This window comes from Cataglyphis hispanica, chromosome 9 (assembly GCF_021464435.1).
Source record: "Cataglyphis hispanica isolate Lineage 1 chromosome 9, ULB_Chis1_1.0, whole genome shotgun sequence".
NCBI lineage: Eukaryota > Metazoa > Arthropoda > Insecta > Hymenoptera > Formicidae > Cataglyphis > Cataglyphis hispanica.
Genome location: NC_065962.1, coordinates 261,503 through 272,916, shown reverse-complemented (window position 1 = coordinate 272,916; position 11,414 = coordinate 261,503). Strand labels below are relative to the sequence as shown.

The following is an 11,414-nucleotide window of genomic DNA, read 5'->3' as shown; positions in this document are numbered from 1 at the left end:
TACACCTATACATCGAGATTGAGAATTTGTTTCTCAGCATTGGTAATCCTGAAAACGGAGTTTCACATTGTCACAGTAGCTCTATAAAGTTAGCCGGTCATCATTCACTTTTATAATTTTCTTTTTTTACGAATCGTTTGTTGGTGATTATTGGCCTAATTATGTTTTTTGGTTAATATTTTTTTTGAAAATACAAAAATAAAATTTTATGTGAATTTAGCCAGAAAGATATTATTTTTATTTCAATCTTAGTTCAGTCGATGCGCAATCGTTTGTTGGTCATGGAAAAACTAATTAAAACGTTTGTTAGTTTATATTTGCCTTGAAAAACCAAAAAAACTAATGCAATAATGGTGGCGGGAGAGGGATAAAACTTAAGATTAAGGACGACCTCATCGATTTCAATGACCTCGATATATGTTGTTAAGGACATAATTCTGAATAACTTTTTCTCCTAATTTAATCGTCGCTCGTTGCTTATTAAAAAGTTATTAATAAAAAAGATTTGAAATATACCAAAGTACATACATGGACTGGAAGCACGCGCGCGCGCGCGTACTACACACACACACCATCACACACGGGTTGGAGCAAGAGGAGCCTTTGGCCCCCCTCCCGCACCCAGTCCATCGGTAGGCTGGATGGATTTTGCTTTACAATGTAGCATGTATTTTGTAAGTTGTGAAGCGTGGTCCACTCAGCCTACCGGCGTGGCGGGTGCGGGAGGGGGACCAAAGGACCCCCTTGCATCCCTCCATATGTATGTGTGTACGCGTGCGCGTGTATATCTTAAAGTCAATCTTTTTTACCTAACCTCTCCCGCCACCATTATTGTATTAGCTTTTTTCATTTTTCAAGGAAAATATGAACCATCAAACGTTTTAATTAGTTTTTCCGTGACCAACAAACGATTGTGCATTGATTGAACTAAGATTGAAACAAAAATAATATCTTTCCGGCTAACTTCACATAAAATTTTATTTTCGTATTTTCAAAAAAAATATTAATCAACAAACGTTGTAATTAGGCCAACAATCACCAACAAATGATTTATAAAAAAAAAAATTATAAAAGTGAATGTTGATCGGCTAACTTTACAGAGCTTGTCACCGTGCGAGGTCTCCAATATCAATTCGGAATTCGCCCGTCATTCCTGCCGACCCTTAAAGCTCCACAGAATTCAACTCAGCTCACAAAAGTATAGCATCAACAAAAACATTTAAGTGAAATCTTAATCAGACTGAATTCTGGCCATGTGGTGGGTTTAATATCTTACGTGGTGCCATTAATTAAAAGAAGAAGAAGAAGAATGCTGTGCGACGGCAATTCGAGATTGTGAGCACTTGGCAATACTGGTGCGTGTGGCGTTTTATACAAATTGCTGAAGTTGTTTTCGGACACCGCGCGTTGTCCTGATCACATTTAGATCGGACGTGACTATTAAAACTAAGAAGAAGAAGAAGTTTTCGGACGCATTTTCGATAAATTCTAGAGGAAAATGCTACAGTGCGGAGTTTGCGGTTGTACCGATTTCTATATAGCATTTGGTTATTCCTTTTCTTCAACATGTCAAACGCAAAATTAGGTAAGTTCGAAAACAAATGTGTTTTTTAAAAAAACATGTTATTAATTTGACATCTATTTAGGAAGTCGGAGAAGTGAACTGCCCATGAAGAATAATACGAGGTTGCGGAAAACGAAAATCCGTCGCGTAAAAAGTGACAAAATAGGTTTGCTTTTTTCATTCTAAAAAAATAATTTGCACAAGATTATAATAACATAGCAAATTTTGATTAAGTGTAATCTGATATTTTTTTGTATGCAGATGAAGAAGTTGGATGGACATTGTGGGAGTTGTCTTAATTGAATTGACAAATGAGCTTATTGAACTCGGTATATCAGCTGACATAAAAATAACAGTGTTGCAACCGTGGGCACGATATCTAGGGAAACTAGAAATAGCTTTCATATCTAAAAACAAGAAACTTGTAATACCAAAACTAGCTAGGAGATATAAGAAAAGGTTGTTTTAAAGTTTCTATTCTATTTATATAAGTCATTTTTTAAATTATAAATATAAAAAAGTTTAATTAGAATTTTTATTTTTATATTTTATATTAAATATATATGTTGTTTAAATATTTAAAGTTTTTGAAAAAACAATTTAAGGAGTCTGCGAGTTTAATAACATCAATAATATCGATTGTGATTTTTTTTTAGGGATGCTGAAATTATATATAGCAAAGTTTTATCACAAAAGAAAGTTAAGAAACGGAGAAAAGTTGAAAGTAATGTAACAGATCCTGCAATTCCTACCTGTTTAAGAGAAGAGATTTCCTTAAAAGAATTAAATAGGAGCAAAGTATGGTTTGACATATATACTTGATTTGTAAAATTTAATTTTTGAGAATAAATTATAAATATAATGTTTTCTCTACAGAAACTTATGATTACTGTGGATTACAATAGATTTATACAGTCACAAATGAGTTCAGAAGGAGATACGCTGAATATATTCAAAGTGTATATAGTATACAGTTTAGTACACATACGCAACACACAAGACAATCTTTTGAAAATATTAGGTAAAAAGAAACACGAATAAGCATAGAAGAACTGCAGTGTACAATATTATGATCTCTAATACTCTTTGATATTTTTTTTATTACAGAGTAGTTCGGTCCTTATGCTAAGGATGAAACAAAAAGAATAAAAGAGATGGCAAAAAAAATACAAGACACAAACGTAAAAAATGTAAGCAAAATCATGTAACAACTCAATACAAAACAGAGCCAGAATTAATTACACCTATGAAATTGTGGGAAATTTTGTATTTGGCTCTAAGGATTCATAATCAGGATATACATTTAGGTGACATGTTAAGGTAGAATTTGTGTGTTGATAATTATATGTATTTATCATTTTGTAATTGATAATTAGTAGATATTAGTATTTATTATTTTATACTTTTCAGTACATTTGTCTTGCAGATATGGGAGAGAAGGACATTTATCTTATTATAAATTGGATCGATTGATACCTCCTGAAGTGGTTTTAACAAGAAATGATGAAATTTTTTATCGCGAGCTGCGGACATAATGCTTAAGGGAATGAGAAGGATAATTGGAAGAATGGCAAAATTTCTTGGAGTCACGACAATAATTTGTCCCGATTTTTTACCACTTATTAATCGACATTGCAGTGAATTGAATTTATCAAGTATGTTTATCTAAACACTTTAACTTTATGTGTATATAGAAAATATTTAATGAAAAAAAAAAAAAAAAAAACATTTTTAGGGGTATATCTTTATACACGAAAAGATTAGTAGCTTTATCTCTGCCAAAAATGAAGTTTGACAAAAAGACTTACATTCCCAATTATGAAGGTCATGTCATGGCATTTATTATTGTAGTTTTTATTTATTATTGAAAACGTTATTGAGTTTAGATGGCATTACGGAATATGAAATCAGTAATGTTGCTGACAAGATTAATAAGTAAGTATCAAATTGAATTTTATAATGATGAAAGGTAAAGGAAATTTTTTAAACATACATTATTCTTAAATAAATTTATGATGTATTATCAAGATTATTAATAGCCGCTGAATCTTAAGGGATAATCTAAATGGAGAGAACATTTTTAGATTTATTACACGATAATAATAATAAATTATAATATAATAATTTTATTATAACATTATTTAATTTACTTGATAAAAATATATTTTATATATATTGTACATATAAAAAATTGCCATTATATAAATGAGTGAATGATGCACACATACATATATAAATAGATATAATGGATAACAGAAGATGAACCATTATAACAATTGAATATATGTAGTAACATGTGTATTGAGAATGTAGTTGTCATAATTATCTTATCAATTATGTATTACATTTATAAAAATTTTACATGAATTTAAAAATTATTTTATGGATATAATCATTAAAATATTTTGACAAACTTTTAACTTAAAATTTAGATTAATAATGTGAATATTAAAAATAATGTAGTGTAATTGTGAAGATTTTAATGCTCTATGTATACCAGTACATGGTAGTACTGGAAATTTTGATAATGAGCTAATCATTGAAAAAATAACAAGTTGTAAAAGAGCAGCATCTGATGGATATAAAAGTCTGTTAAATGGTGCAAATTCTATAGAAGCTGCATTATGATAGTTAAAATGTGACGAATTCTTCAATTGTGATTATGAGTCAGTTTTAAATAATATAGGTATATATAAATATAAATAGTTGTGGCTTTCAATGCAGGCAAATATGATACGTTACATTGTACTGCTTGATTGTTAGGAAATATAGAAATGGATGCATGCATAATAGATGGCTTTAAGTTAGAGTGTGGATCTGTGGCAGCACTGTCAGATATAGAGCATCCAATATCACTTGCTAGATATGTTCTCGATAATTTTCTCAACTCTATCATAGTAAGGCGCAAGAAAATTAGAAAGTGCAAAATTAAATTTGTTATCTAAGGAAAATATGATTGCACCTACAGCATATTTAGCTGAATTGGAAGAAACGAGCACTTGCGATGTTAATCTGGATATTGAAGATTATTGTTATGCAAAATTATTAGAAAGTAAAGTGTGCATACAATATCTAAGAGAAAAAAATCGATCTTTAATATTCTTTCTAATTTTATAAGAGATGAGTCTGATAAAATTTTCGCACACATACAGATTATGGAGCAACGTGGCTGCATAGCTTATGATGGACATACTATTGCTGCAGGAACTAAAAGTTATGGTTCTAAAGGAAAATTAGTGGGCAGTGTATGCGATTCTCCTACACTGGGTTGCAGCGTATATGCAAATAGAACTGTAGGATGTTCATTAACAAGTCATGGAGAATCTATTGCAAAATTTGATTTATCCAGAATCATTGCGAGCGATATTAAAAAAAAAATATCACCCACGGAAAGCTTTGAAAAGAAATCTCGATTATACAATAAATAATTATATTGTTGGTGGCATTGTATTTAAGAAAACTGGTGAATGGAGTGTGTATTTTACCTCTCACAGAATGCCCTATGTAATTATGAACGATTGCTGTAATTATGAACGATTGCATGACATTCGGTACAACTTTAGATGACCAAAAAATGGAAAAATACACCGAGTATCGGAAATTATGCGATTCCTTCTTATAAATAATTTGATATCGAAATATATATCACACATTCTTCAATTATTGAAATCTGCTATACTATTTTCTTCTATCTTGATATAATGTATTTTCTTTTATTTCAGTGTAATGAAGAAGGTATTAGCGATACAAAACTGTTTAGTTTTTGAGAATGGCAGAGATACATTGAATGTAGAAAAGCTGTCTTAGCCAATGTGCACTATTCCACCAAGTTAAAATACAATCTACACATATCAGATGTAAATAGTTTAGATATCATATTTTTCGAAACTGTTGATTTCAAAGTAGATAGGGAAGAACCCGAGATAATTACGTACAAGCATCTATACCGCGTGAACTGGTTCACGCAATGAAACAATGTATCACTGATATAAGTGATACATTGATTTACTAATAAATGAGATGAACGAGTTTCTTCTTCGTTAATGCACACCACTCGTATCTTCAACAATTGTTGGAACATCCATTACATGATTTGCCAAGTATACTTTGTAATAGCTTTTTTTCCACAAAAATTGGATACATGACAAAGCCAGAATTGTAAGTATTGTATCAAACACACACACAAAAATTGTCAGCTTGTCAATATTGTAAAAAAATATAATGTATTTCTTCTTTTTTATTTTAGCATTAGCAAATTGATTTCAAATTATAATATGCAAATAAATTTTATTGATTCAAATTTGCATTTTGTTGAAAAGACCATAGCACTTCTTGAGCAAATAAAAATGGCTAATATAAAAGATATGCAGAACAATATAACAATATAGGATTTTTTGGAGAAAGATATCGAGAAAAAAGAAGATATCACTGATTACATACATGAAAAAATGACTTGCCGTCTTAAAATTGATTTTAAAAAAGAAAAGTCAATATTATGATAATATTCGGAATTCAATTATAAAGGATCTCCCATTAGCATCGTTGGATGAATTTATATTCAATGAGACTCTGTCGAAAGGCAAATTAGCAATCCCAAATACTAACGATAATGAAATTGAGGATAATGATGATAATGATACACGTTTAAAACACATTATTCCCGAGGAGACATTATTGTTATCCAAATTTTGTAAAAATATAAATCTTTCACATACAGAAAAAAGAGCTGTATTTAAAAATTCAAATCAGATGAAGAAACAGAAACGTAAACTTTTTAAATACACATGATAAATTTCCAGCAAAGCTGCAATTACTCAAATTTGAAGCAAAATATCGAAAATCCAAACAAAGATGATTCCTATACAGAAGAATCTGAAATTGTCTCAAGAGAAAATTTTGAAATCGAAAATATATTACCAAACGTTTCCGATATTTTGAGTTTAAGTATCAATGCATCTATTCTTGGTGATCTCACGAAAAATGAAATTGAATATGATGCAGATGATCAGTTGGAGAATAATTGTAAAGAACCAATAATTGATGATACTGTTTTTACATTTGGTAACAGCGCTCTCAGATTACTCAGATCTTTTAAAGATTATTGGATGTATCATTGCAATTTTAGCCGCGTGAAGACCAAGAATTTTGAATTATTCGAGAAAATGTTGCCAAGGAGTTTTCGATGGTTACTATATGAATGCACGGGTATCATCGAAATATCAGCGGAAGATCTTTACGAAGAAGTATGTTTAAGCTTATTATGCTTACTTCTCGGAGCAATCCAACTGTGCACTGCATACAAGTGATGAAAACAACAACAACAAAGCGTATATTAACGCAATTTTGAAAAAAATGTTAAAATAAAGTAACGAAAACTATTATTGATTTAGCTGATACGAGTTCAAATCTGTGATATTATAATTATGTATTATAATTATTATAATTATATATCAATATTAAATATTATTAATAATATTTTCCAAAATATATTTAAGGTGTAATTAAAAGCCTTTGTACAAATTTTGAGAGTGAATTTTACATACTAAAAAAATAAAAAAAAGAAATATGTTATGAATTCTTTTTCATATAATTTTTGTATTGTTAAAAGAAATTTAAAATATATTAAAATATATTTTATCATTTAAATAAATTATATTTCATCAATAATCATTTCTTTAGATCCACATTATTATATAGATTTTAATTAACGCGGAATAATTTTACAATGTCTCTGTCAACTTTTTTTTATATTAAAACTCAGGTACAATTTTTTTTATAAATATAATCAAAGCGGAAAATTAATATAAAGTACACGTCGTATATAATTTCTGTCATAATTTTTGATCGATTCCTTTTATTCATTATAATCGCAAAAAAAAGAAACTATATTACATCCATTTTTATTTGATATCGCGCTGATATCAAGAACTATCAGCGACTATTGCATTTGACGAGGGGCCGCGCCTCGCTTCATCATGGATATTAAAAATCCGCGAGGGCAATACTATGGACGTGAGGCATTTGGACTCGGCTCAGCTCTGCTCGGCTCGGCTCGGCTCGGCTCGGCTCGTCGCGGCGTACTCGTTCGAAGCCTTCGAAGGAAACGCCGCGAGTGCTCGTGTCAGCAGTGATGCGTTGTCGTGGGAATAAAGTCGCGCATGCGCACTAAGTAAACGCTGTATTGTTCACTAATGTACCTAGTTCGATGAAATATGAGGTATGGTTAGACCCTTCCAGCGATAAAAGAAATATAAATGAAGGAATTTGTGAAGAATATTTCTATCAAGAAATGTTTCTATTAAAGAAATAAAATACATTAAATATATATAATAATAGTCTTGTCTTCAAAAAAATATTCATAACTTTAAATTTTATTATCACACACGCTTTTAATATTATTTTGATATTACACTTATTAATAACGACACACTACATGCATTATTATTTCACTAAAAAGACGCAGGAAAATTAGAGAAGCGGGAACTTTCACGCACCTAACTTGCATCTAGCTAGGTACGTCTGTGGTAATGCGTGACGTCAATTTAGGCATGCGCACGGAGATTCCCACGCGGGAAAAAATCCCACGGCTGCGCATCACTGCGTCTCAGTAGCAAACATCAGTTCGTGGTTGGATCAGATGAATGGTTAGTATCACGTGGTCACGTTGACCGTTGTCGCCCACGGACGGGAACGGACATGTTTCGACACGTTACGCATGTGTCCTTTGTTTGGACTTTATTTTTGAATTTTTACCTCTTTGAGGTTCTACACATCACACACACATATCATATACACATACATTTTGCCGTGTGATCACTAATAGAGAGTTTGATTATATTTAATGCCATTACGTATACACATTATACGCGAGTTTCTGGCCGTATTGACCCTCGACCAAGGGCAAATGCCATTCAAGAAAGAAAGAAAAGAAAACGTGGTCACGTCCTGTGCATTACTGTTAAAGGAACGCGCGTGTGTTGCGTGCGTATCGTGTGTCGCATGCAACGAGAAACACGAATACCTGCTATTGGAGCGGATCAGGAGTAAAGTACAAACAGTACAGTGCGTCGCACGGCACTTCGAAGGGTTGAGGAGATACTTGGTTAAACATCTTTATGCTGTTTCGATACATTTCGACGATGCTACATTAAATCGTGCATCCTGAAAGAGAGGGAAGATCCACCTGTGCACGACGAGAACGACGACGACGACGATGACGACATAGCTATGATCGGCATTTGTTATTCTTATGAGTCTCTCCTTTTTGGTAAGTTGCGAAATATCGGGTTATCGTACGGGCGATATTTAGTCCCATATTTAATCTACATTTTAGCACTCTTTCTTTTTTTTTATTCTTCTGCCCACTTACTTGTGCCGGGAAGAAGGGCAGCTTTTCCCGCCAGTTCATGTATCTGTTATACAAGTATTTAATGTATAAATTATGTAATATTATATTATTAAAATATTATTAATTACTTTTAAACAATATTGTTAGAAAGAATTTTATTATATGACTTTAAAGACATAATTATATATTTGCTTTGAAAAACGAGATTGATATATTGTTAAAGAAAAAATATATATGAATCTCTCTCTCTCTCTCTTTCTTTCTTTCTCTTTCTCCCTTCCCCTTACACATACACACATTTATACTTAGCTACCTAAAATATATAAAATATAATTTGTATTAAATATATATATATATATATATATATATATATATATATATATATATACAGGGTGTCCGAAAATTCGCGCAACATTCTTTAAGGAAAGGTAGAGGGTGTTATTCTGAATAGAAAAGTTCTGTATCATTTTTTTCTGTAACGTTTAATAAAAGAGTTATTATTGAGTGAAGTCTGGCCTATCATCGCCGATCTTTAGCTGGACGCACGGTCGGTGAGCCGCGCGCCTGGTAATGTGCGTGAGCGCTCAGATGTTTATGACGGCTTATCGACGAGCGCCCGGCTGAAAATCGACGATGATAGGCCAGATTTCACTCAATAATAACTTTTTTATTAAGCGTTATAGAAAAAAATGGTACAAGACTTTTCTGTTCAGAATAACACTCTCTACCTTTCCTTAAAGGGTGTTGCGCAAATTTTCGAACATCCTGTATATAGTTGATTTTAATTAAAAAGTTAAACATAAAAATTGCATATTTTTAATTCGAAAATATATAAAATATTTAGAAGATAAATTAAATATTTAGAAATGCGTAAATAATTGAATGTAATCTTTTAAATTACATATTTTAAGTTACAAATTTTATATTAATACTGATTTATAAATTTATTTGTATACATATTATATATTATAAACTCACTTATAAATTTATTTATATGCATAATATATTTGTTTTTAAAAATGAAAGTATACATGTGCCCGTTAAGTAACGAGATTATTTTCTATAGGACAGCTATTGAATTAAAATAATAAATGCATTTAAAAGTGTGATTATTAAAGAGTGTTATACTTACAAATACAACTGTTACAAAAACATACTGTTAAAATAATGCAATAATATATATTTATATCGCAATCGTCAAAGTAAAAATATGTGATTGAAATGGGTTAAAAATCATAGAACAAAGAACTGTATTAAAAATTGTATTAAAAATTGTATTATAAATTAGGAAAAATTGCTGCAGAAATGTATAAAGTAAATAAATCTTACGATAATGGCTATCTGATATAAATCGTTGATCGTGATATACAGCGTCATTTTTACAGGAACCTCTTCTATTATGAACGTTTTAAACCAGCAAAACATTTGTTCAAATAATCATTGCCATACTTTCTTTAAATCTTTAAACATTCTTATTACAATTTTTGCTAGTTTATAGTAAAAATTTATTACAGTTCTTTATTTTACGATTTCTGACACACTCCAGGCACATAAACTATTATTTTAACGATTATCGCTACGTAATAATTATTGTGTTCATTCATCTCAACAATTGCGTCTGCAATTACAATAATCTCTAGCAGTTATAATTAATAGGTATATTTATTATTTTCATTCAAATACCTATCCTGTAACGTATTAGTATCATTATTTAACAAGTGTACTGTGTATATGTATAAATATAGTGTGATTTGATTCGAATCCAGCAAACTGAGTTACATTATTCGAAATATACTTTGAAGATATTCATAATTAATAATTCATAATTAGTAGTGTAACTAATTTTGTATGATACTATAAAATATAGATAAAATATGAATTGGATTAAATACAGACTAAATATAGATGTCTTTATAAAATATATAAATAAATTAACATTTATTTTTATTTTATATCTTTACTTTCAATGTGTAAAATAATAACAAAAATTGACTTATATAGAAAAAATATATAATATTACTTAAAATAATAATAATAATTTTAAAATATATATACAGGGTGTCGTGCAAAAATTGTGCCAACGCTCGTGAGCAGGTAGAGCACAGTAAACTAAACAGAAAAGTCCTTTACCAGTAGCGCGCTTGGTAGTGTGTGTGAGCGTTCAGCTGCACAACGGTTCACCGACGTGCGCCTGGTTAAAAATCGTTTATGATTGACCAGACTTTATTCAATAATAATTGTTGTATTAAGTGTTATAGGACAAAATGGCAAAGGACTTTTCTGTTCAGTTTACTGTGCTCTACCCGCTCACGAGCGTTGACACAATCTTTGCAGAACACTCTGTATATATATAATATATCTCTCCCTTAAATTTTTCCGTTCAAGTGTGTATACTATATTATAAGCACAAGAGTTTCATATTCCATTACAACTTGTATTCCGAGGTAAATATAAAAATGCTTCTTTCTTTGCGTATATATTTTACTCTTGTATGCATAAATC

The 11,414-nt window shown here is 30.6% G+C and overlaps 1 pseudogene; it reads left to right on the top strand.

Moving 5' to 3' along the window:
• Window positions 1-772: 772 nt before the first annotated feature.
• Window positions 773-7,053, top strand: LOC126852061 (TATA box-binding protein-associated factor RNA polymerase I subunit B-like; annotated as a pseudogene).
• The last annotated feature ends 4,361 nt before the right edge of the window (window positions 7,054-11,414 follow it).